Consider the following 26656-nt stretch of genomic DNA (forward strand, 5'->3'; position numbering starts at 1 on the left):
GAGCAACGTACTCCTACCCCCAGTAACATTCTTAATAATGTTATGCAGTGAGGCTCCAAATAGCCTCCCTGGAAGGGCAAATCCGCCAGTGCTTTCTTAGATGACTGGTCCGCAGACCAGCATTTCAGCCAAATCAGGCGACGTAGCACTACTGCTGATACTGAGGCTCTAGAGACCAATGGGGCCACGTCTGAGGCCGCATCACAGACATACTTAAGGCCCTGCACCAACTGGTCCGCCAGCTCCACGCAGACCGGGGAAGCCATGCTGACCTACACTCGCCTGTCACCACTTAGGGACCTAAAGCAAGCCACACAAAATGTCCAGCTTCCTAGCTGCCAGACTGAGGGGCCCCCTGCAGGACTCGCCACCCTGACCCAGGTAATGCGCTGTGCTGCTGTCCGCTCTCCTGTGTCATTTACAAGATGTCTGTGTGAAAAGCGTGCTGTTCTAGAAGGAAACAAGCACCCAGCGCTAGAGGCAAAACTAACTGAGGCTACTAGAAAATGTCCGCCAGCCGCCTCAGCAAAAACGCCTGAGGGAGCCAAGAAAATGGCATGGCCGCCGAACCTCCAGAAAATGGCTGAAAGGCAAAAAACTGGTTATGGCTGCAAAAAAAAAACCCGAGTTAGACTTACCGGTAACGGTATTTCTACGAGTCTTTCAGGACAGCACCTGGAGAGAGAGCGCAGCTCCACCCATTTTCCCAGGAAACACTGCAGATCACTTTAAAAGACCGGACACTTCCACCATGGCCTCAGTTCATAGAGTACCTCCGCCATGCTGAAATTAAATAAGCAGAAACATAGCAATAACACCACATTTATCAAACACAATATAGGGTGGGCCATCGGCGCTGTCCTGAAAGACTCGTAGAAATACCGTTACCGGTAAGTCTAACTAGGGTTTTTCTCCCTTCGTCTTTCAGGACAGCACCTGGAGATGATAAGAGAGTACTTACTCTAGGGAGGGACCACCGCCTTCAGAACCTTTCTGCCAAACACCTGGTCTGAAGCTGAGAGCAGGTCCAACCTGTAGTGGCGTGTGAAGGTGGCGAAGCTTGTCCACGTAGCCGCTTTACAGATTTGATTCGGAGAGGCTCCTGCTCTTTCCGCCCAGGAAGTTGCTACTGCCCGAGTAGAATGGGCGACAACCCCTGCGGGGGGGTTCAACCCCGGATGCACTATAGGTCTCCCTAATAGCCATTCGTAGCCACCTAGCTATAGTATTTTTGGACGCACTATAGCCCTTCCGTGGTCCTGAGAACGCTATGAAAAGGGAGTTTGACTTCCTAAACTCACTTGTGATCTCTAGATAGTGTAATAGACACCTTCTAACATCTAGGGTATGGAAAGATTTCTCTGTAGCGTTTGCAGGTGAAGGACAAAAGGTGGGTAGAACTATTTCTTGCGTCCTATAGAAGGCTGTTGAGACCTTTGGAAGGAAGCCCGGGTCAGTTTTAAGAACAACCCGGTCTGGGAATATGCAACAGAAAGGCTCCACTATTGATAAGGCCTGTAGTTCGCTTACTCTTCTAGCAGATGTAATGGCCACTAAAAGGACCAACTTAAGCGACCACAACCTGAGAGCCGCTGCTACTGGGGGTTCAAAAGGTTCCTTTGTCAATGCCCGTAGAACCAAGGACAGGTCCCATTTAGGGAAAAACTTAAATGGTACGGGCCTAGCTCTGGCCAGAGCTTTAAAAAATCTAATAATAAGCTGTTCCTGAGATAATCGTCTCTCAAGGAAAACCGATAAAGCAGCCACCTGTGTCTTTAGGGTACTGGCTGCCAACCCTAGTTCCATGCCCTCATGGAGAAATTCAAGAACTGAAAAAATCTCCTGGGGAGGAAATTCCTTTGATAGGCACCAGGAGTTAAAACGTTTCCACGTTTTAAAATAAATTGCCCTAGTAGTATCTTTTCTACTTCCTAGGAGGGTTGTGACTAACTTATCAGATAACCCTTTTCTCTTCAAAATTTGCTCCTCAGTAACCACCCGGTCAAATTGAGTTGCCCGATGTTCGGATGCTGAAGAGGTCCCTGGGTTAGGAGATCCTTTCGAAGCGGAAGAACCCAGTGGGGTCCCACCGCCATCTTCTGTATGGTAGCAAACCATGACCTTTTGGGCCAGAAGGGGGCCACTAGGATTAGACTCGTGGATTCCCCCTGCAATTTCTTTAGAACCAGAGGGATCAATTGAAAGGGGGGAAAAGCATAGCACAGGTGGAAATCCCACGGGTGTGCTAGGGCATCGAGTCCGCTTGCCTGATCTTGTCTGTTTAAAGAGAAGAAGGCCCTCACCTTGTTGTTGCTTCGTGACGCAAATAGGTCTATCTGAGGTAGGCCCCATCTCACAGTCAGATCTTGAAAAACTTTGTGGTTCAGACTCCATTCTGATTCCCGAACTTTTTCCCTGCTCAGAAAATCCGCTACCACATTCAGGTCCCCTTTGAGGTGCACTGCTGATATGGACCTCAGGTTGCCCTCTGCCCATGACAGAATCTGGCTGGCCAAGGATAGCAGCACCTTGCTCCTTGTGTCCCCCTGCCTTGTTATATAGGATACAGCTGTGGCGTTGTCGGAAAGGATCTGGACATGGAGTCCCTGAACCACTCCCTCGAAGGCCCATAGCCCGAGCAGAATGGCCCTGAGTTCCCTCCAGTTGGAGGATCTCCTGGACTCCCTGACTGTCCAGCTCTCCTCGGCCATCTGCCCTTCTAGGTGGGCACCCCACCCCCAGGAGCTTGCATCTGTAGTCAGCCTCAGGTCTACCGGAAAACACCAAAGTAGACCCTTGTCCAGATTTGAGTGATCCCTCCACCACCAGAGCTTTCTCTGGACCTGAGGGGGCATCTTGAATTGTTTCTCCAGGGAGTCCCCGTAGGACCAATTTGTCAGAATTGCCTGTTGGAGCTCCCTTGCATGCAAGTGTGCCCACTGTACAGCGGGAATGGATGATGTGAGGAGGCCCAACACAGACATGGCTGCCCTGACAGAGATAGGCAGGTTTGTCTGGGTCCTCTTCACAGCACTCTGGACCTTTTCTATCTTCTCTACTGGTAGAAAAATCCATTCCTGCCTGGAGTCGATGGTGTACCCCAGGAATTTTATCGACTGGGATGCAATCATGCTTGATTTTTCCCTGTTTATTAGCCATCCGAGGCCCTCTAAGTGTCTTACTGTTCTCCCCAGGTCCCTCTCCAATAGATGTTTTGTATTGGCAAAGATTAGAAGGTCGTCCAAGTATGGAACGATTGATATACCTTCTACCCTGAGGGGGGCTAGGGCCTCTGCTACGATCTTGGTAAATATCCTTGGGGATGAGGATAGACCGAACGGGAGAGCTCTGAACTGGAGATGTATCACCGAGCCTCCCGTCCTGAGTGCAAACCTCAGATACTTCTGTGAAGCTATGGCCATGGGCACATGGAGATATGCATCTCTTAAGTCTATGGACGCCATAAAACAGTTTGGCATCAAAAGACTCTTTACCGAGAAGATTGTGTCCATCCTGAATCTTTTGTATTTGATTGATTTGTTTAAAATCTTCAGATTCAGGATCAGTCTGAATTTGCCCGATGGTTTTTTTACAAGAAAAATGTGTGAGTAACAGCCCAACCCCCTCTCCTCGGGGGGAACGTCCATGATCACTTTTTGCTGCATCAGTTCCCCCAGAATAGAGATCATGGCTACGGACTTTTCTAAGTCCTGAGGAGCCTGGGTTACGTAAAACCGTGCGGGAGGGGAGTGATCGAAAAGCACGAAAAATTTGTGCTCTGGGGAATCACCTTCTTTTTAGGAGGAAAACCCTTCTTTTTGTCAGCCGTTCTATCCAGAATAGCTTCGAGGTCAGGGCCGAATACCAAGTCTCCCTCGAACGGAAGACCACATAACTTGGCTTTTGAGGCAGTATCTCCTGCCCATGTCTTAACCCATAAGGCCCTACGGGCTGAGATTATAAGGGCTGAGGACCTGGCTGACATTTTAATTGACTCTGCCGAGGCATCCGCCATATACCCTACTGCCTTTAAGAGAACAGGCAAAGTATCGAGCAGGTCCTTTCTAGGTGTTCCTGCCTCAATATGATCTTTTAGCTGTTCTAGCCAGTGCTCCAAATTTCTGGCTACTACAGTTGAAGCCATTGCTGGCTTGAGGTTTGCTAATGCTGAGTCCCAGGCCTTCCTTAGCAGGGAATCAGCTCTTTTGTCCATGGGATCCTTGAGGATACCCATGTCCTCGAACGCAAGATCCGTATTCCTTGAGACCTGGGAAAAGGCTGCGTCGAGCTTAGGTTTCTTGTTCCACACCTGTGAGCTATCCTCCTCAAAGGGGAACATGCGTTTGAGACACAGGAAGATATGCTGCCAAATAGAACAGATTTAACTGATTTCACATTCTATTTGCTCTTCAGCCAGTGAATCCCCCCACAGACTCACTAAACAAACATTGAAAGCATTATTCCTACATAACATTTCTAGGAAAACAATGCTGCAGGCTTCCCCAAGTCAGGAAGGGAGAAAAAACAAACAGTAATGACAGAGACCGCTGTCTCTGCTTACCCGAGCTTGGCTGACAATTGTGGCTCCTGCTCCTGCCACCGCCGATTGATCCTCCTCCATCGTCAGTGAGGATCGAATGAATGAATGAATGAATGAAATACTTATATAGCGCGCAATGCGAACTGAATCGCCTCTAGGCGCTGTGGCGAGCTTTGATCATCTGCTAAAAGAGGAAGGTCTTGAGTTTTTTCCTAAAAGCCAGGTGATTTTCTTCCAGGCGGATGTTGATTGGTAGAGCATTCCATAGCAGGGGCCCTTGGACAGCGAATCTCCGATCACCCTTGGATTTATACCGGGCTTTGGGCACGAGGAGGAGGTTTTTGTTGGCTGATCGAAGACTGCGGTTTGGTGTGTAATGATTTATTTTCTCCATTAGGTATTGCGGAGCTTCTCTATGCACGCATTTGTGGGTGAGGCAAAGGGTCTTGAACGTGATCCGATTTTTTACGGTTAGCCAATGTAAGCTCCTCAGTGAAGGAGAAATGGATTCCCAGGGTTTTTTTCCTGTTATCAGCCTTGCCGCCGTGTTTTGGATCAGTTGTAATCGCGCAAGTTGATATTGTGGTAATCCTATGTAAAGCGAGTTTGCGTAGTCCAGTCCTGAATTAATGATTGTTCCAACTACCACTGCTTTGTCATTCCTTGGGATAAAAGGGATGAGTCTGCGAAGCATGCGCAGTAGATGGTGAGATCGACTGACTACAGATCCTATTTGCGCATCCATTGACATTTGTGCGTCTAAAATAACCCCGAGACTCTTCGCTTTGGTCTTTGGGGAGATAGTCTGCCCAAAGACGGTTGGTGGAGACCAGGAGGCTCTGGGCGCTTTATCTGTTTGAATTCTGCGCCTCCCGGAAGTGATGTCAGCCGAGGAGACCGGCCCCCTCTCCCTGTGTTCCAGCGGCCAGAACCGGAAGCCGCGTCGCGCCGTTGAAAGTTCCACCCCCGGCCGGAAATGACGCACTCGCCATCCGGACCCGGAAGGCATGAGCCTGACGAACGGCGCGAGATATGAATCTCGGCCGCGTACCAAACCCAGCCGCCGGTCTAAGGAAGGAGGAACCTCCACAGCCTGACCCCCCTGGGTATGAAGGAGAGCGGGCACCGAAGCGACCCCCGCGCGTGAAGGGAGGAAGCTTGGCCAGGTCTGTACCAACCGTGCAACAGTGGCATGCCTCAAACCCTCCCCACCTGGAGAGAGCGCAGCACCCCTTGGTTCCCTGCAGCACTTCCACCATGGCCAGAGGAAACACTACAACTGAGGCCATGGTGGAAGTGTCCGGTCTTTTAAAGTGATCTGCAGTGTTTCCTGGGAAAATGGGTGGAGCTGCGCTCTCTCTCCAGGTGCTGTCCTGAAAGACGAAGGGAGAAAAAAAGAAAATGGTCATGGCTGCTAAAAAAAATGGCCGTGGCCCCAGAAAAATGGCCATGGAGCACCAGCCTCCCCACATGTCAAAAACAGCACAAACACCCCACCATGGCACACTGACACAGACAGCAGTAGTCTGGTCATATGTGTGCCCCGGGGCATATAGCTCACCGGCCGCCCCTCAGACGGGGCATGTCGTGGCCAGCCCAGCGTGTAGCCAGGGCCTGATCATGCACGATGGCCAGGCTTGGGAGACTACCAGGATCTATATTATCCAGCCTGTCACCCAGCCCGGCTGTTGATTGTAGATCACAGGAACCAAAACTGCAGAAAAAATAAAAAAAAATTCCCAGGACCAGTGGTCCCACCGGGAGCCAGGTCCTTCTACACTAGGCAGAAAAAAAAACTGAGCTGCTAGATGCACTGTGAGGAGTTATAGTTAGTAGGACCACCCCCCGGGCGGTACTGTGCAAGTGTTGCTGTTTTTAACACTTTCTGCCTAGTCCTCTCCTAAAGGGGCGATATAACCCTAACGTCAAGATGAAGATGCTGTGTCCGTCAATGAACGAAAGAAAAACTAAATTGGGTCACTTTTATTCCTATTACAAGTAATGTAAACATCCCTTGTAATAGAAAAAAGCGTGGCAGGTCCTCTTAACCACTTCAGCCCCAGAAGGATTTACCCCCTTCTTAACCAAAGCCCTTTTGCGATTTGGCACTGCGACACTTTAACTGACAATTGCGCAGTCGTGCAATGTGGCTCCCAAACAAAATTGGTGTCCTTTTTTCCCCACAAATAGAGCATTCTTTTGGTGGTATTTGATCACCCCTGCGGTTATTTTTTGCGCTATAAACAAAAAAGCGACAATTTAAAAAAAAAAAACGCATTGTTTTTTACTTTTTGCTATAATATCCCCCAAAAATATATATAAAAAAAGTCCTCAATTTAGGGCGATACATATTTTTTTTGCATATTTTTGGTAAAAAAATAAAAATTGCAATAAGCGTGTGATTGGTTTGCGCAAAAGTTATAGCGTCTACAAAATAGGGGATAGTTTTATGGCATTTTTCTGAATTTTTTTTTACTAGTAATGGCGGCGATCAGCGATTTTTATCGTGACTGACATTATGACGGACGCATCGAACAATTTTGACACATTTTTGGGACCACTGGCATTAATACAGCGATCAATGCTTTAAAATTGCATTTATTACTGTAAAAATGTCACTGGTAGTGAAGTGGTTAACCACTAAGGGGTGGGGAGGGGTTAAGTGTGTCCTAGGGGAGTGTTTGTAACTGACTGGGGGATGGGCTTGTATGACGTTAACACTGATTGTCTGCTCCCTGTCATCGGGAGCAGCAATCAGTATCCTGTCATTAGGCAGAACGGGGAAATGCTATTTACATCAGGCATCTCCCGATTCTTGAGCTCCATGACACGATCGCTGGTATTCCCGGGGGCATGGTCACGGAGCTCGCGGCAGGCACGCGTGGCAAGAATTTCAAAGTAACGTACAGGTACATTACTTTGCCCAGCCGTGCAATTCTGCCGATGTATATATGCCGACAGCAGTCGGCAAGTGGTTAAATATGAGATCTAGGGTCAAAAAGTCCTCCACTCTCATATTTGGACTTAAATGCAATAAAAAAAAAAAATGTCTCATTTAAAAAAAAAAAAAAAAAAAAAAGACATATAAGCGGAAGTGACACAGTAAAATCCGATGTTCTATTAACCCGCCCACAATGAACACCCCTCTGCACTTTATGGACAACCGTATATTAGTTTTTACAAACACAATATAATATTAGAGATATAATCCTATATGAAGCTGCTGCTTATTTTAAAACATGTAAACTGGCAATAGTAAAAAACTGAAAGATAACGGTGATCTCGCAGCGAATGTCACAGGGACTGCCGGCTCAAAAGATGGATACCACGGTTGTGGCAGCAGCTGCTGCCGTTACCGAGATATCCATCTTTAAATTGCTGACGTATATGTACAGGAGCCGGTCGGCAAGTGGTTAAAATTCATTAAAGAAGAAGTAAACCCTGATGAGTTTACTTCCTCTTTGATTCCCTGCAAAGGTAAAGCATAATGGACTACTATGCATCTCATAGTAGTCCATTATGTGTCACTTATCTGACACAGGAGCCAGCGAAGTCACCGCTGTCCCCTGTAGTCCGGAGCATCCATCTTCTCGGTGGGTCTCGCTGCTCCACCACTGTCATTTGGCGAAGCCGCAATGACGTCACTCCCGCGCATGCGCACGGGAGCCGCCACTCGCGGCATATCGCCGTTGACAGCGGTGCCTATCTTTCGGCAAATATCTCCTAAACCGTGTAGGTTTAGGAGATATTTCTTGGACCTACAGGCAAGCCTTAATCTAGGCTTACCTGTAAGTCAAAGTTGGTTGTAAGGGCTTACAACCACTTTAACCACTTGCTTACAGGGCACTTAAACACCTTCCTGCCCAGACCAATTTTCAGCTTTCGGTGCTCTCACAATTTGAATGACAATTACTCAGTCATGCAACACTGTACCCAAATGAATTTTTTGTCCTTTTTTTCCCACAAATAGAGCTTTCTTTTGGTGGTATTTGATCACCTCTGGGGTTTTTATTTTTTGCGCTATAAATGAAAAAAGACCGAAAATTTTGAAAAAAAACGCATATTTCTTTGTTTCTGTGACAGAATTATGCAAATTATTAATTTTTCTTCATAAATTTTGGTCACAATTTATACTGCTACATATCTTTGGTAAAAATAACCCAAATTAGTGGATATTATTTGGTCTTTGTGAAAGTTAGAGAGTCTACAAGCTGTGGTGCGAATCGCACAAAATTGATCACATCTGATGTACTGGTGGCCTATCTCGCTTCTTGTGACCCGAACAAGTCAGGAAAGTACAAATACCCCCCAAATGACCCCTTTTTGGAAAGTAGACATTCCAAGGTATTTAGTAAGAGGCATGGTGAGCTTTTTGATGTTGTCATTTTTTTCCCACAATTCTTTGCAAAATTAAGATTTTTCATTTTTTTTTTTTTCTCCACAAAATTGTCATTGTAATAGGTTATTTCTCTCACGTGGCATGTGTATACCACAAATGACACCCCCCAAAAAATTCTGCTACTCCTCCTGAGTATTACAATACCACATGTGTGGGACTTTTTCACAGCCTGGCCACATAGAGAGGCCCAACATGCAGGTAGCGCCATCATGTGTTCTAGGAACATAAGTTACACATCTAACTTGTTGACTATTTATTACACTTTTGAAGCACCAGGACAATGACACGTGACACTGATGACAGATGGCACTGATACGTGGCAATGATGACAGGTGGCACTGATGACAGATGGCACTAATATGTGGCACTGATGACAGATGGCACTAATATGTGGCACTGATGACGCGTGGCACTTATACGTGGCACTGATGACACGTGGCACTAATACGTGGCACTGATGACACGTGGCACTAATACGTGGCACTGATGACACGTGGCACTGAAACGTGGCACCGATGACAGATGGCACTAATACGTGGCACTAATATGTGCCACCGATGACAGATGGCACTAATACATGGCACCGATGACGCGTGACACTGATGACAGATGGCACTGATAAGTGGCATTGATGACACGTGACACTGACAACAGATGGCACGTGACACTGACAGGTGGCACTGATGACAAATGGCACTGATACGTGGCACTGATGACAGATGGCACTATGTGGCACTGATGACACGTGGCACTGACGGCAGGTGGCACTGACGGCAGGTGGCACTGACGGCAGGTGGCACTGACGGCAGGTGGCACTGACGGCAGGTGGCACTGGGGTGGATGGCACTGGGGGCAGGTAGCACTGGGGTGGATGGCACTGGGGGCAGGTAGCACTGGGGTGGATGGCACTAGGGGCAGGTAGCACTGGGGTGGATGGCACTAGGGGCAGGTAGCACTGGGGTGGATGGCACTGGGGGCAGGTAGCACTGGGGTGGATGGCACTGGGGGCAGGTAGCACTGGGGTGGATGGCACTGGGGCAGATAGCACTGCTGGGGGCGGATGGCACTGCTGGGGGCGGATGGCACTTTTTATTTCATTTTTTTAATTTTTTTTTTTTCCAGAATCAGAACGGCTGCCGCTGCAGCCGTTCATCTCTCCCCTCTCGCACTGTCTGTGCGAGGAAGGAGAGCGGCGCTGCGAGATGATCTCATATGTTTACATATGAGATCATCTCCCATTGGACACGCCGATCACGCTGTAAACGGCCGCTGTGATTGGCCGTTTACAGCGATCTGTGTTTGCCTGTCCCCGGGGGACACGGCGAACACAGAACTTCCGCGATGCGCGCCCGCGGCGGCGCGCATTGCGGAAGTAAACATCAGGCCGTCCAGGGACGACCGCCCGAACGAACGCGCCTGCTCTACGGCCGTAATTCGGCTATAGGGCGGGCGCGAGGAGGTTAAGGTGTACTTTTCCAAATTCAATTGCGTTTGTGCAAAAAAAAAAAAAAAATTGCTCAAATATCGTGTTACATAAATTGCAACGTCCGCCATTTTATTCTCTAGGGCATCTGCTAATATATATGTGTGTGTGTGTGTGTGTGTGTGTGTGTGTGTGTGTGTGTGTGTGTGTGTGTGTGTGTGTGTGTGTGTGTGTGTGTGTGTGTGTGTGTGTGTGTGTGTGTGTGTGTGTGTGTGTGTGTGTGTGTTTGGGGGTCCGAGTAAATTTTCTAGCAAAAAAAAAAAAAAATAGGATTTTACATGTAGGAGAGAAATGCCAGAATTGGCCTTGGCTGGAAGTGGCTAACCGTGACAGATACCAAAATGGTTTCCCATGCCATCAGACTAGCAGTAACTACCCCGATTCTTGGAAGGAAAGATTTCCCCCTCTCCAGGTTCTGAGGAACCCTCCACCAGTTTAATGCTCTTGAAAAGGCACTCCAATCATTTTGTGCTCAAGTCAACAGCTACAAAAACTGTAGCTGCTGACTTAATACACTCACCGTCCCAGGATCCAGCAATGTGCTCACCTGAGCCGTCCCTTACCTCGGTCTTCTCTCCCTGGTTCCAGCATTTCAATTGTGGGCACCCAGCTGTGACAGATGGGTGCCCACAGCTCATGTGAGAGCATTGTAATTGATCCACAGTGTTCTGGGACCTGTCCCAGGTGACTGCAGGGAGGGAGGGGAAGGGGAGAACTTCTGGTTGGATTGTCTAGGCAAACTGAGTGGTAGTGGGAGCTAGTACCTGGCAAAATCAGGCGACCCCCTGGAAAAAAGGGGGGGGGGGCCTTAAAGTGGAACTTCCCCTTCTGGGTGGAGCTCCGCTTTAATGTGCTGGAAGACAGGGATATATGGTAATCCAGGATTTGAACTTTCATGTTTTTGCAATGGCTTGGAGTGGAACTGCACACAGGGAGTGGTCTTGAACGCAGACACCATTTTCACCAGCAACCTTAGCCTTCTTAGTTCTAGGACCGAATTTCTTGGACAGACTTTTCTGGGGGCAAAACCACTCCTGCCTGCGCTGTATCTAAGATTAGACCCAGATACTCCAAACACTATATCGTGCCCTAACTATAGAACCAACCGATGCCTGATCAACAGATCGTTTAGGTACACCAGGACACACACTCCCTGGGTCCTCAACAAGCCCAGCACTGGAGATAAGACTTATGAACATCCAAGGAGCTGTGAGAAGCCCAAAATGCTGCTTTTCCACTGCAAACCAAAGGGGGCACATGGAGATAGGAGTCTGATGTCTATGGACACCAGGAAATCCCCTTTCTGAAGCAAGGCCACCACCAACCACACAGACTACATTCTAAACAATCAAATGTTTAGAAATCTGTTTAGACCTTAGAGGTCCAAAATTGGCCCTACTTTCCCCTTTGGGACCATGAAAAGTTTGGAATAAAAGCCCAGGAATCTTTCATTCTCTGGAACCCCCTTGATTACTCCCCAAGCCATCAATTTAGTGCCTGAAACAAGGAACTCTGTCATTGATGATTTACGGGTATGTTCAACTTCAAAAAGCAGGGAGGAGGAAGAGCCAAAAACTCCAATCTGTTCCCCTGGGAGATAGTGAAAATGACTCACTTGTCTGACAACTCCATGCAGAATCATCCACTTGACATTCCTCAAGCTCTGCCCCAACGTCTTCCTCCTCAAGCTCCACTACCGGAGGGGATCTGGTGATGGGGATCTTTCCCGATTTTTACCACTGTGCCATGGAAGCAATCATCCCAGCAATTTTGCCTTCCAGGCCTGTCAATGTCGCAGTCAACACGATATAAAGAGTAAACCGCGCTATTCAAAAAAGATTAAAAAAATATAAATAGATTCCCTACAAGCAGCAACCCTAATCGTAATACTCCGATAACAGACTAAATAGGTGAAAAAAGTGAGCTGTGCTTAAAAAACTCTAATCAAAAAAAAAAACACGAAACGTGCGTAGGGAGGTAGGCGTTCTGACGTCACCGCGTTCTACGCCCAACTAGGAAGTGCGGGCGGCATACGAGACCCGGCCGGCTCGTTTTTCTGTATTATACGATCGTATTCTTCTGTGTACATGTGAGTGCAATATTGTTTATTTTTTAATTTCCATTAAAATAAGAGGTTTTACGCTATGCGAGTGCCTTTCTGATTTTTTATATGATCCACGATATCCTCGTTCCTTGTCTGGAGGCTTTGCATCAAGGATAAAGGCTGTGTGGCTCATGTGACGGTTCATCCAGAACTCCTGTGCTTTTGCCCTGTTGATCTCATTGACACTGAGATCTATAATTCTGGTAAGCGTCCCCCCTTCTCACTGGTGGAGGTGATTGCTTGGATTCTCTTTAACACAGAACATTGTGGGTGCTAATTCCATATTTTCACTTTGGAAGAATCAACACTACCCTTTGGATATTATTTCTGGGACTTTTTCTGATTTTTTTCTTTAACTAAATAATTTTTTTGTTGGGTTTTTCTGTTCATTTATTACAACTAATTTGGGGGTGTGTCGGTTTATTTTCTTTAATACTGACAATTTATGTGATTTATATATAAGGGGTATGCAATTTATGCTAACTATATTATGGGCACTGATTAATTTTTTTGTCACTTATATGTTGAAAAGATATTACTCACTGATATAATTCATTTTCTTTAATTTTTTAACCACTTCCCGACCAGCGCACGACGATGTATGTCGACAGAATGGCACGGGCAGGCATATTGGCGTACAGGTACGTCCAATATTCAATGCCGCCCTGCCATCGGGAGCGCGCGGCCGGCGGCGCGCTCCCGCGCTGGTCGGGACCCCCGTGAGTCCGGTCGCGGGACCCGAGAACTCGATCGCCGCGGGCATCCCCGCGATCGTCTCACGGAGCGGCCGAATGGAGGAAATGCTGTGTAAACATTTCTCAATTCTGCCTAGCAACTAGTGACGCTGATCTCTGCTCCATGTGATTGGAGAAGAGATCAGTGTTCACTAAATGAAAGCCCAACCCCCCCACAGTTAGTAACACACCCCTAGGAACCCCTACACTGTCACCCACTGGTTAACCCCTTCACTGCCAGTGTCATTTACACAGGAATCACTGCATTTATATAGCAGTGATTACTGTATAAATGACAATGGTCCCAAAAATGTGTCAAAAATGTCCGATGGGTCCCCCACAATGTCGCAGTCACAATAAAAATCGCTGATCGCCGCCATTACTAGTAAAAAATAAATAAAAAATTATTAATAAAAATGCTATAAAACTATCCCTATTTTGTAAACGCTATAACTTTTGCGCAAACCAATCAATCGCTTATTGCGATTTTTTTTTACCAAAAATATGTAGAAGAATACGTATCGGCCTAAACTGAGGGGAAAAAATGTTTTTTTATATATTTTTGGGGGATATTTATTATAACAAAAAGTAAAAAATGTGTTTTTTTTCAAAATTGTCGCTCTATTTTTGTTTATAGCGCAAAAAATAAAAACCGCAGGGGTGATCAAATACCACCAGAAGAAAGCTCTATTTGTGGGAAAAAAAGGACGTCAATTTTGTTTGGGAGCCACGTCGCACGACTGTGCAATTGTCAGTTAAAGCGACGCAGTGCAGAATCGCAAAAAGTGGTCTGGTCTTTGACCAGCAAATTGGTCCGGTCTGAAAGGGGTTAAGTTAATTGTTTGTATCCCTTTTTGTCACAATTTTTTCCTTGTGATTACTGATGAATCTTTGTGATTAGACTAATTTTTTTTTGATCAGAGTTTAAGTGCAGCTCTCTTTTTTCACCTATAATGTCGCAGTCAAGTCACTGTCTTTATAAATATTGGGTCTGGGATCAAAAGTAACATTTCCGTTTTTGCAGATGACACCAAGCTAAGCAGTGGAATAACGTCCTTACAGGATGTCTCCAATTTACAAGCTGACCTCAATGCTCTGTCTAATTGGGCGACTATGTGGCAGATGAGGTTTAATGTCGAGGAATGTAAAGTTATGCACTTGGGGGCTGAGAATATGCATGCATCATACATCCTAGGGGGAGTACAACTCGGGGGATCCATAGTGGAGAAGGATCTGGGGGTTTTGGTAGATCAGAAGCTCAATAATAGCATGCAATGTCAAGCTGCGGTTTCCAAAGCGAGCAAAGTCCTTTCTTGTATTAAGAGAGGTATGGACTCCAGAGAGAGAGATATCATTTTGCCCCTGTTCAAATTAGTAAGACCTCATCTGGAATAAGCAGTTCAGTTTTGGGCACCAGTTGTCAAAAAGGATATTGGGGACCTGGAGAAAGTGCAGAGAAGGGCAACCAAACTGATAAGAGGCATGGAGGAGCTCAGCTATGAGGAAGGATTAGAGGAACTGAATTTATTCACTCTTGATAAGAGGAGATTAAGGGGGGATTTGATCAACATGTACAAATATATAAGGGGTCCATATAGGGGTCCATCTCTTTATGGCCAGGTGGGAGGAGGATGTCATCTATGCCCACAATATACCTCAGATTGGTTTGTGGGCTAGGTATATAGATGACATCCTCCTCCTTTGGAACGGCCAAGAGGGAGATTTGAGGAACTTTTTGGAGTCCTTGAACAATAATGAAAGGGGCATACATCTTAGTTATGAGATAAGCCAGGTGAGAATCAATTTTCTGGACCTGAATATTTCTGTGGTAAAGGACCGTTTTGTCACCTCAACATTCTTTAAAGACACAGACAGGAACTCTTTCATCCCTATCGATAGTTGCCATCATATTCCCTGGCTTAGAGCAGTCCCTAAGAGTCAATACATCAGACTGAGGCGCAACTGCTCTAGAGTTGATGAATTTCTGGTACAGGCTGAGGTTCTCACTTCCAGATTTTTAGAAAAGGGATACCAACAAGAGTTTCTGATCAAGACCCTTAATGAAGTGACTAACATCGATCGTGGCGACTTGTTGGTTGAAAGGGGTCCACGTGTAAATGATATTCAGGGAAAAGTCCCCTTTATAACTACCTACTCTCTTCAACAGAAGAGTATAAAAAAATTGATAAACATTGGCACATTGTCAGTAGCGATGCCACATTGAAAAATGTGGTTAGTGAGAAACCTCAAGTGGTGTTTAGAGGGGCATCTTCAGTGCGTAACCGTCTAGCACCAAATGTTATCGACCCTCCCGCTAGGGGTAGGGGTTTTTTTGATCAACTTACCGGATTTTATAAATGCGGAAAGTGTAGGGTCTGCTCTTTGAATTCCTGTCTTCAGAGACGGACCACTACCTTTCGGAGTACGGCCACAGGATTAGACCATAGTATTAAACCGTGCATTACATGTGTCACTACGGGAGTGGTCTATATGTTGCAGTGCCCCTGCGGGCTACAATACGTGGGACGCACTAAACGCCCCCTACAGGTGAGACTCAATGAACACATAACTAACATCATCATTGGTTTTCCTAACCATTTTGTGTCTAAGCACTACTTGAGATTCCACAATAAAGACCCCTCTAAGACCCTTTTCCTGGGGATTGACAAATATAAACCTCACTGGCGGGGTAGCTCTTTAGTGAGAGAAATTTCAAAACTTGAGATGTCTTGGGTCCACCGCCTCAAAACTTATGCCCCTTTTGGGCTCAATATTGACACTGATGTCAATGCCTTTATTGACAATTCCTAGTTTATTTCCATTTTTACTTCATGTATCTGGGTCGGTTTTTTACTCATATATATTTTTTGTATCTTGTGGGTCAAATTTGTTTTGTTTTATATATGTATTACTTTTTTTGGCCCTGCCGGTTTTGAGATGCTAGACTGGTCTATAGAATCTAGATACGTGTGACATTCTCACTACACATGTTTATCTATTTTTTTCTATTTTTAATTTTTTTTCTATTTTATCATATTTTTAGTTTATTGCTACGTTTCTGATTGAAGTTTGGGTACGAATTGAGACATTGTTTCTATGCGACTATTGGGTTCGATCTATACGCATGGATTAATTTTATGCGATTATTTGGTTGATTCTACACGCACAGAACATTCCTTACTTCCCATATTTTTTCTTCGTACCAAGAAAAACATTATATTCATATGCCAATATGAAGTAAATTCTTCTAAATAAATAGTTTTTTTGGATATTAAAAATTTTTTTTTTTATGATTTTTAATATACATATGATAGACATATGATATTTAATATGTATATGTTTTTTGCATCGATTCTTTTATAGGATCAGATGCTGCTTATTTTATAATTCGGCTGATTCCTTTTTTTGTTTTGTCCTTTCGTATATTGTGTGGTGATGCGCGGCCGATGCATTACTTAGTTTGCATCTGCGGCGCACTAACACACATATGCACTATCCTAATGTTATTTTTATTGTGTGGGTTTTTTTGGTTTTGATCATTAGACACATCTGAGGGATATAGCCATTGCTTAAGATGTTTAGCGATCCACATTACAAGCTGTTTCGTTGCATTATTAGCAGCGGATAGACTGCGCTTGTCTTAGGGCTATTTGCCATTACTTTCAATGGCGCATTGTGACTAAGTCTTGCATCTCAGAACGAGGCTTGGCACGCTTTACTAGCTTTATTAGGCGGAGCGTCACTGCGCTGCCCGTTCCTCATTGACAACGTCAGGTATGACGAAACGCGTCTGGGAAGGCACGCAGTGACGCCACCACGTTGTAGGAGAGGAGGACGGGCTCCTGTTTGCCGGCCGGCTTTTTATATTGTCCTTATACGCTGTGATTTATCTATTCACATGTAAGTGTGCTACTTTTTCTTTTAATAAATTGTCCCTACGATATTATGCTATGTCGGTTCCTTTCTTTTCTGTGGACCACTGAGTTCCCTATTGGGACCACGGAATAGATCATTATCCGGGGAGTACTGTTATGAGATGGAGTGCTGACCCACTGAAAGGAGGATATCTTTGTCGTGACCTACCGATTATATACAAACGCTTCAATTTATATATTTTCTGGTAAGCGCATTCACTATATGGTGACGGGCACTTCATGCGCTTTCGGATTGTGTTGAACCACTGTGGTGCTGTTATTTAAGAACACAAACACTTATTATCTGGACTCACATATGAACTTTTTTTATGATTGGATTTTTGTTTGTGTTATTTTTCATATAATTTCTTATGCATTTTTGTGATTTTTATGCACTTAAGGTGTTTATTTGATTGTATTAATTATTCATATATTAACCACTTTCAGACCGGACCATTTTGCTGGTAAATGACCAGAGGTCTTTTTACACTTTGGCACTGCGCTGCTTTAACTGGTAATTGCGCGGTCATGCAATGTTGTACCCAAACAAAATTTGCGTCCTTTTCTTCCCACAAATAGAGCTTTCTTTTGATGGTATTTGATTGCCTCTGCGATTTTTATTTTTTGCGATATAAACGTAAAAAGACCGCAAATTTTGAAAAAAAATGATATTTTCTACTTTTTGTTATTAGAAAAATCCAATAAACTCAATTTTAGTCATACATTTAGGACAAAATGTATTCAGCCACATGTCTTTGGTAAAAAAAAAGTCAATAATTGTATATTTATTGGTTTGCGCAAAAGTTGTCACATCTACAAACTAAGGTACGTTTTCTGGAATTTACGCAGCTTTTAGTTTACGACTGCCTATCTCATTTCTTGAGGTGCTAAAATGACAGGGCAGTACAAAACCCCCCCAAATGACCCCATTTTGGAAAGTAGACCCCCTAAGGAAATTGATAAGAGGCATGTTGAGCCCATTGAATATTTTATTTTTTTGCCTCAAGCGATTGAATAATGACAAAAAAAAAATTTTTTTTTTTTTTTTACACAAAGTTGTCACTAAATGATATATTGCTCACACATGCTATGGGCGTATGTGAAATGACACCCCAAAATAAATTCTGCTGCTTCTCCTGAGTACGGGGATACCACATATGTGGGACTTTTTGGGAGCCTAGCCGCGTACAGGGCCCCGAAAACCAAGCACCGCCTTCAGGCTTTCTAAGGGCGTCAATTTTTGATTTCACGCCTCACTACCTATTACAGTTTTGAAGGCCATAAAATGCCAAGATGGCACAAAACCCCCACAAATGACCCCATTTTAGAAAGTAGACACCCCAAGCTATTTGCTGAGAGGCATGTTGAGTCCATGGAATATTTTATATTTTGCCACAAGTTGCGGGAAAATTACAAACTTTTTTTTTTTTTTTTTTTTTTTCACAAAGTTGTCACTAAATGATATATTGCTCATGCATGCCATGGGCATATGTGAAATGACACCCCAAAATAAATTCTGCTGCTTCTCCTGAGTACGGGGATACCACATATGTGGGACTTTTTGGGAGCCTAGCCGCGTACGGGGCCCCGAAAACCAAGCACCGCCTTCAGGCTTTCTAAGGGCGTAATTTTTTGAGTTCACTTCTCACTACCTATTACAGTTTTGAAGGCCATAAAATGCCAAGATGGCACAAAACCCCCACAAATGACCCCATTTTAGAAAGTAGACACCCCAAGCTATTTGCTGAGAGGCATGTTGAGTCCATGGAATATTTTATATTTTGCCACAAGTTGCGGGAAAATTACAAACTTTTTTTTTTTTTCACAAAGTTGTCACTAAATGATATATTGCTCACGCATGCCATGGGCATATGTGAAATGACACCCCAAAATAAATTCTGCTGCTTCTCCTGAGTACGGGGATACCACATATGTGGGACTTTTTGGGAGCCTAGCCGCGTACGGGGCCCCAAAAACCAAGCACCGCCTTCAGGCTTTCTAAGGGCGTTACAGTTTTGAAGGCCATAAAATGCCAAGATGGCACAAACCCCCCCCCCCCCAAATGACCCCATTTTAGAAAGTAGACACCCCTAAATTTAGGGGTACACTAGTGAGACTAGGTAATAAATGGCGGGTGCCCTGAAACTATAAAAAAATAACTAACCAACCAGCGTCACCTGTAACAGTTATATGGTGATCACTGGTGAAAGGGTTAACTAGGGGGCAATCAGGGGGCTTTATGCGGTAGTATATGGGGGTCCCTGGCGCTATAAAAAGCTGCGGCGAACCTAAATACCTACCTGCCTAACTAGCGTCACCTGTGACACTAATACAGCGATCAGAAAAACGATCGCTTATTAGGCTGGGTTCACACTGGAGCGATGCGGGAACGCCACGAATGCGCGGCGGGTTCCCGCATCGCATGCCTCCCGGCGGCAGTTCACACTGCCCTATGCGAACTGCTGGGAGTGTCAGTGAAATGTTAATGACACCCCCAGATCAGTTCGCATATCGCAGTGCGATCTGCAAACTTGGATCGCATGGTGTGAACACCCATGCGATCCGATTCTGCTGCGGACCAAAAAAAGGGTCCCGTGCGAGTTTGCGGCGGGTGCGACACGAATTCAGCCATACTATCTGTATAGCTGAACTCGAATCGCACAGAGATCGGATGTGATTTGCACTGCAGTGCGGTGCGAATCACATCCGTTCTCATAAACCGCTGCAATGTGAACCCAGCCTTAGTGACACTGGCGACGGGGGGTGATCACGGGGTTAAACCTTTATTGGGGGGGTTAGGGGGGTACCTTAGAACTAAAGGGGGCTAACCCTAACTGCCCTAACAGTTATTAGTCACAAATGACACCTGCCGGGTGATCAGGGGGTTAAACCTTTATTAGGTAATAAATGGCGGGTGCCCTGAAACTATAAAAAAATAACTAACCAACCAGCGTCACCTGTAACAGTTATATGGTGATCACTGGTGAAAGGGTTAACTAGGGGGCAATCAGGGGGCTTTATGCGGTAGTATATGGGGGTCCCTAGCGCTATAAAAAGCTGCGGCGAACCTAAATACCTACCTGCCTAACTAGCGTCACCTGTGACACTAATACGGCGATCAGAAAAATGATCGCTTATTAGGCTGGGTTCACACTGGAGCGATGCGGAAACGCCGCGAATCCGCGGCGGGTTCCCGCATCGCATGCCTCCCGGCAGCAGTTCACACTGCCCTATGCGAACTGCTGGGAGTGTCAGTGAAATGTTACTGACACCCCCAGATCAGTTCGCATATCGCAGTGCGATCTGCAAACTCGGATCGCATGGTGTGAACACCCATGCGATCCGATTCTGCTGCGGGCCAAAAAAAGGGTCCCGTGCGAATTTGCGGCGGGTGCGGCGGGTGTGGCGGGTGCGGCGAATGGCTGAACTCGAATCGCACAGAGATCGGATGTGATTTGCACTGCAGTGCGGTGCGAATCACATTCGTTCTCATAAACCGCTGCAATGTGAACCCAGCCTTAGTGACACTGGCGACGGGGGGTGATCACGGGGTTAAACCTTTATTGGGGGGGGTTAGGGGGGTACATTAGAACTAAAGGGGGCTAACCCTAACTGCCCTAACAGTTATTACAGTCACAAATGACACCAATGCAAAAAAATAAAAAAAATAAAAAAAAATGACATTGGTGTCACTGTGACTGGGGGGCAGGGGTAATTGGGGGGGTGATCGGGGGGTAAAGGGGGGGTGTGAGTGTGCCTGGCATGTTCTACTGTGTGTGGGATGTGTTGGTGCAACTCACTGATCCGCTCTCCTCCGTGTCGGAACGAAAAATACCGACACGGAGGAGAGAATACATCACTTCCTCTCCTGTGTTTACATTACAGGAGAGGAAGTGATGTCACCGGGGATTTCCATTCGTCGGGAGCGATCGCGAGGGGGTGGCCATGAATGAATGGCCGTCCCCTCGTCCGGGATCGCTCCCGAACGAAAACCGACCGCCGCAGGCACCGGGCGGGGGCCCGATCGGGCCCCCGACCCGCGGGAGGCAAAGGACGTACATATATGTGCTTATGCCTGCCCGTGCCATTCTGATGACGTACATCGGCGTGAGGCGGTCGGCAAGTGGTTAATTATTCACATATTTTAATATTTTATTTCTGTTATTTAATTAGAGGGTTGGCGCAGCTTTTTATTTTTGTATTGCTGTTGAGTGCCATATCGCATTTATTGCTGCTGCCTATATTACATATAGTTTGTTTTCACTATTTTCCCCAGCGCGGTTTATTTTTTCTATCCATATAGTGATAGTTGGTGTTGAGTTATTCACTTTACAGTCAACAAAGAGGACAAAGGGGTGCTCTTTACGTCTAGAGGAAAAGAGATTTCATCTCCAAATACAGAAAGGTTTCTTCACAGTAAGAGCTGTGAAAATGTGGAATAGACTTCCCTGCAGAGGTGGTTCTGGCCAGCTCAGTAGATTGCTTTAAGAAAGGCCTGAATTATTTCTTCTGTGTACATAATATAACTGGGTACTAACATAGGTAAAATTGATCTGGGGAAAATCAGATTGCCTCTCGGGGGATCAGGAAGGAATTTTTTCCCCTGCTTTAGCAAATTGGATCATGCTCTGCTGGGGTTTTTTGCCTTACTCTGAATCAACTGTGGTTATAGAATTGGGTATATGGGAATGTATGATTTTTTTTTTTTGTGGTTGAACTGGATGGACTTGTGTCTTTTTTCAGCCTGACTAACTATGTAACTGGCATGTCCAAAAGCAGTGCCAAAGAAAAACGAGGAGTAGGTAAAATAACCCAAGGCTAACCACAAGAGCCCTAACCAGGACACAGGAGCCTTAACCGCGTCACAGGAGCCCCATCTGAAAAATAAAATTTGAAGAAAAAACACTCCTCAAGATGGAACCTCCCCCCTCTTAAACAGCAGCCTGCAAAACCTTGCGACCAAAAGAAGCATTTGCAGATGCCAAAATATCTACTTTATAGAATTTAGTGTATGCATGCACTGACGACCAAGTGGTCATCTTGAAAACCTGCAATATTGATGCTTGATGACAGAAGGCCCAATAATTACTAAGTGCTCAAGTAGAATGTGCAGTGACAGGGAAAGGAGGAACCGCCCTTTAGTAGAATATGCCTGAGTCACCGTCTGTCTAATCCACCTGGAGATGGTAGCCGAGGAAGCAGCCAGCCCTTTCCTTGGTCCCTGTGTAACCAAAAAAAAAAAAAAGGGAGTCTGACCTCTAGAAGGACTCCATGGCTGCCAAATACACTCAAATCAAACCAACCACATCCAAGGTATGCAAAACAAATTCCTTGGGGTGGACCAGCTTGGCACACAAAAATGGAAACACAATGTCCTCATTCAAATGGAAGTCAGATAACCTTGGGCAGAAAAGGACAGGGATGAAGAACCACTTTATCACTATGGAGTACTAAATGGGGACTACGACAAGATAATTCCGCCAACGCCGAAACCCTGTGGGCCGAGGTTATAGCCAAAAGAATGCCACCTACGGGGACAACGTAGGTAAAGGAATCTCCTAAATATTCTTGAGGTTTCGCGCCAATCGACTCACAAAGAAATTTACGCTTTCCGCGTACGATGTTAGATGTTACTAGAAGTCGACTTACTCGCCTTTAACATAGTAGAGAAGAAAATACACTTTGCTACAATGTAAAGTAGTGAGTGTACAGCTTGTATAACAGTGTAAATTTGCTGTCCCCTCAAAATAACACAGCCATTAATGTCAAACTCTGGCAACAAAAGTGAGTACACCTCTAAGTGAAAATGTCCAAATTGGGAGCAAAGTGTCAAAATTGTGTGTTGCCACCATTTTCCAGCACGATCGTAACCCTCTTGGGCATGGAGTTCACCAGAGCTTCACAGGTTGCCACTGGAGTCCTCTTCCACTCATCCATGACGACATCACAGAACTGGTGGATGCTAGAGACCTTGCACTCCTCCACCTTCTGATGGCAGATGCCCCACAGATGCTAAATAGGGTTTAGTTCTGGAGACATGCTTGGCCAGTCCATCCACTTTACCCTCAGCTTCTTTAGCAAGGCAGTGGTCGTCTTGGAGGTTTGTTTGGGGTCGTGTTTGGGTATCATGTTGGAATACTGCCCTGTGGCCCAGTCTCCGAAGGGAGGGGATCATGTTCTGCTTCAGTATGTCACAGTACATGTTGGCATTCATGGTTCCCTCGAACTGTAGCTCCCCAGTGCTGGCAGCACTCATGCAGCTCCAGACCATGATACTCCCACCACCATGCTTGACTGTAGGCAAGACACTTGATTTTGTACTTCTTGCCTGGTTGCCGCTATACATGCTTGACACCATCTGAACCAAATAAGTTTGTCTTGGTCTCATCAGGCCACAGGACATGGTTCCAGTAATCCATGTCCTTAGTCTGCTTGTCTTCAGCAAACTGTGGGCTCTCTCGTGCATCATCTTTAGAAGAGGCTTTCTTCTGGGACAACAGCCATGCAGACCAATTTGGTGCAGTGTATGGTCTGAGCGCTGACACCCCCACCCCACCCCTACATCCTCTGCAGCAATGCTGGCAGCACTCATACATCTTTCCCCAAAGACAACCTCTGGATATGATGCGGAGCAAGTGTACTCAACTTCTTTGGTCGACCATGGTGAGGCCTGCTCTGAGTGAAACCTGTCCTGTTAAACCGCTGTATGGTCTTGGCTACCATGCTGCAGCTCAGATCCAGGGTCTCTGCAATCTTCCTATAGCCTAGGCCATCTTGATGTAGAACAATTCTTTGCAATCAGGTTGAACTTCCAGTGACCAGTGAGAGAGAGAGCGATATCAAATTGAACACACCTGCTCCCCATTCACACCTGAGACCTTGTAACACTAACAAATCACATGACACCGGGAGGTAAAGAGACTAATTGGGCCCAATTTGGAAAATTTCACTCAGGGGCGTACTCACTTTTGTTGACAGCAGTTTAGACATTAATCGCTTTGTTATTTTGAGGGGACAGCATAATATACACTGTTATACAAGCTGTACACTCAGTACTTTACATTGTAGCAAAGTGGCATTTCTTCAGGTGTTGTCACATGAAAATAAATATTTACATAATTAATATTTTAAAAATATTTACAAAAATGCGAGGGGGTATACTCACTTTTTTGAGACACTGTATATTCGCATAAGGAGACTTGGGGCCCCCTGAAGTAGACAAACTCTCCCCCTCTTCTTCGGTACCCCCAAAAGGAGCATTTTGTGGAGCCACTTGGACGCCAACGGAGGAGGTTCACGAAGCTAGAAACCAGTGAAGATGTCCTCCCACCCCAATTATGGGTGAAGGCAGACCTTCATGCTGAACGGGTCTTGTCTGCAGGACTAGAGAAGCCAGTTTTAAACTTACCAGACCAATATTGCTTTGAACCTCCCAGGAAAGGCTTGAAAGATCTGTTTTGCTTGTCAGCAAAATAATTTCTTATTGGCTGAGAAGTAGGGCCCACGTTTGCAAGGGCCCTTCCCTTTCTTAGACTGTGGCAGGAAGATACTCTTCCACCCCGTTACACCCTTAATGATGTCATCCAGGGTAGCCCCAAAAAGGCGATCATCTTGAAAGGGCAGATCAGTGAGAGCTTTCTTAGAGGCTTAGTCTGCAGACCAGTTCTTAAGCCACAGCACGCGTCTAATCACTACTGCTGAAAGGGAAAGTTTGGACAGCAGGGGAGTCGCATTCAAAGATGCATCACATATAATGCATCCCTTGGACCAACTGATCGGCCAGATCAACATAAGCAGCAGGAACCTGTTCATTCCCCAGACCTTGGCACAAAAGCTTGGCCCATTCTGTTAAAGTCTGAGACACCAGGGCCGAGGTCAGGACCGGTTGCATTGCCGAACCTGCCACAGTAAACATGCTGCGCGCCACTTATTCCGCTTTCCTATTGACCAGGTCTTTAACCGCTTCCATACCGGGCCTAATTTGGCACTCCTCTCCTACATGTAAAAATCACCATTTTTTTTGTGGGGGAATTTTTTCTTTCATGAATTAAACAGTAAAGTTAGCCCAATTTTTTTTGTATAATGGAAAAGATGTTGTTACGCCAAGTAAATAGATACCCAACATGTCACGCTTTAAAACTGCGCACTCTCATGGAATGGTACCAAACCTCAGTCTTTAAAAATCTCCATAGGCGATGCTTTACATTTTTTTACAGGTTACTTGTTTAGCTATAAAGAGATTTGTTGCTTTCACTGCCCGCGGCGATACCTCACGTGTGGTTTGAACGACGTTTACATATGTGGGCGGGACTTGTGTGTGCATTAGTTTCTGTGTGCAAGCACATGGACAAGGGCGCTTTACATTTTTTTATTATTACACTTTCTCTTTAATTTTTATCACGTTTATTCCTATTACAAGAAATGTAAACATACCTTGTAATAGGAATGGTGCATGACAGGTCCTCTTTATGCAGAGATGTGGGGTCTATAAGACCCCACATCTCTCCCACAGGCTAAAAAGCATTAGATCAAAAAAATAAATAATAATAAACAATTGCATGCTTTGCAGCCCCGAACAGCCCGGAGAAGCACTGGTGGGGGGGTGGGCTTTATCCTGTCGTAGTCCCCATTTAGTACTTCATAGGGATAAAGTGGTTCTTCGTCCCTGTCCGTCATTTCTGCCCAAGGTTGTCCGACTTCCATTTGAATGAGGACATTGTGTTGCCGACATTGTGTGCCAAGCTGGACCATCCCAAGGAATTTGCTTTGCATACCTTGGATGTGGTTCGTTCAATTCGAGTGTATTTGGCAGCCACGGGGTCCTTCCTGAAGTCAAACTCCCTTTTTTGGTTACACAGGGACCAAGGAAAGGGCTGGTCGCTTCCTTGGCTACCATCTCCAGGTGGATCAGACGGTGGCTCAGGCCTACTCTATTAAAGGGTGGGTTCCTCCTTTCCCTGTCACGGCATATTCTACTCGGGCACTTAGTACTTCTTGGGCCTTCTGTCAAGTGGCAATATTATGGGTTTGCAAGGTGACCACAGTCAGAGCATACCTTCGCTAAATTCTACAATATATATTTTGGCATGCGCAAATGCTTCTTTTGGCCGCAAGATTTGCAGGCTGCTGTTTAAGAGGGGGGTTCCATCTTCAGGGGTGTTTTTCTTCAATTTTTATTTTTCAGATTGGGCACTTGTGTCCTGGTTAGGGCTCTTGTGGTTAGCCTTGGGTGATTTTCCCCACCCTTCATTTTTCTTTGGCACTGCTTTTGGATGTGCCAATGATCAAGATTGAGGTGCTGTGTCCGTTGAACTAAGGAGAAAATTGAATTTTTTTACTCGCCGTAAAATCCATTTCTCTGAGTTCAACAGACACAGCACCCACCCCACTATGGAGTTTTGATACTTCTATGATGGCTTGCTAATAGCTAGAGCAGGGAGGGGGTTATATACTGACTGAGGATGGCCCATGGGGCGTAGCCA

Source organism: Lithobates pipiens, unplaced genomic scaffold (genome assembly GCF_037356315.1).
Source record: "Lithobates pipiens isolate NorthernLeopardFrog02 unplaced genomic scaffold, aLitPip1_a1.2 Scaffold_3, whole genome shotgun sequence".
Lineage (NCBI taxonomy): Eukaryota > Metazoa > Chordata > Amphibia > Anura > Ranidae > Lithobates > Lithobates pipiens.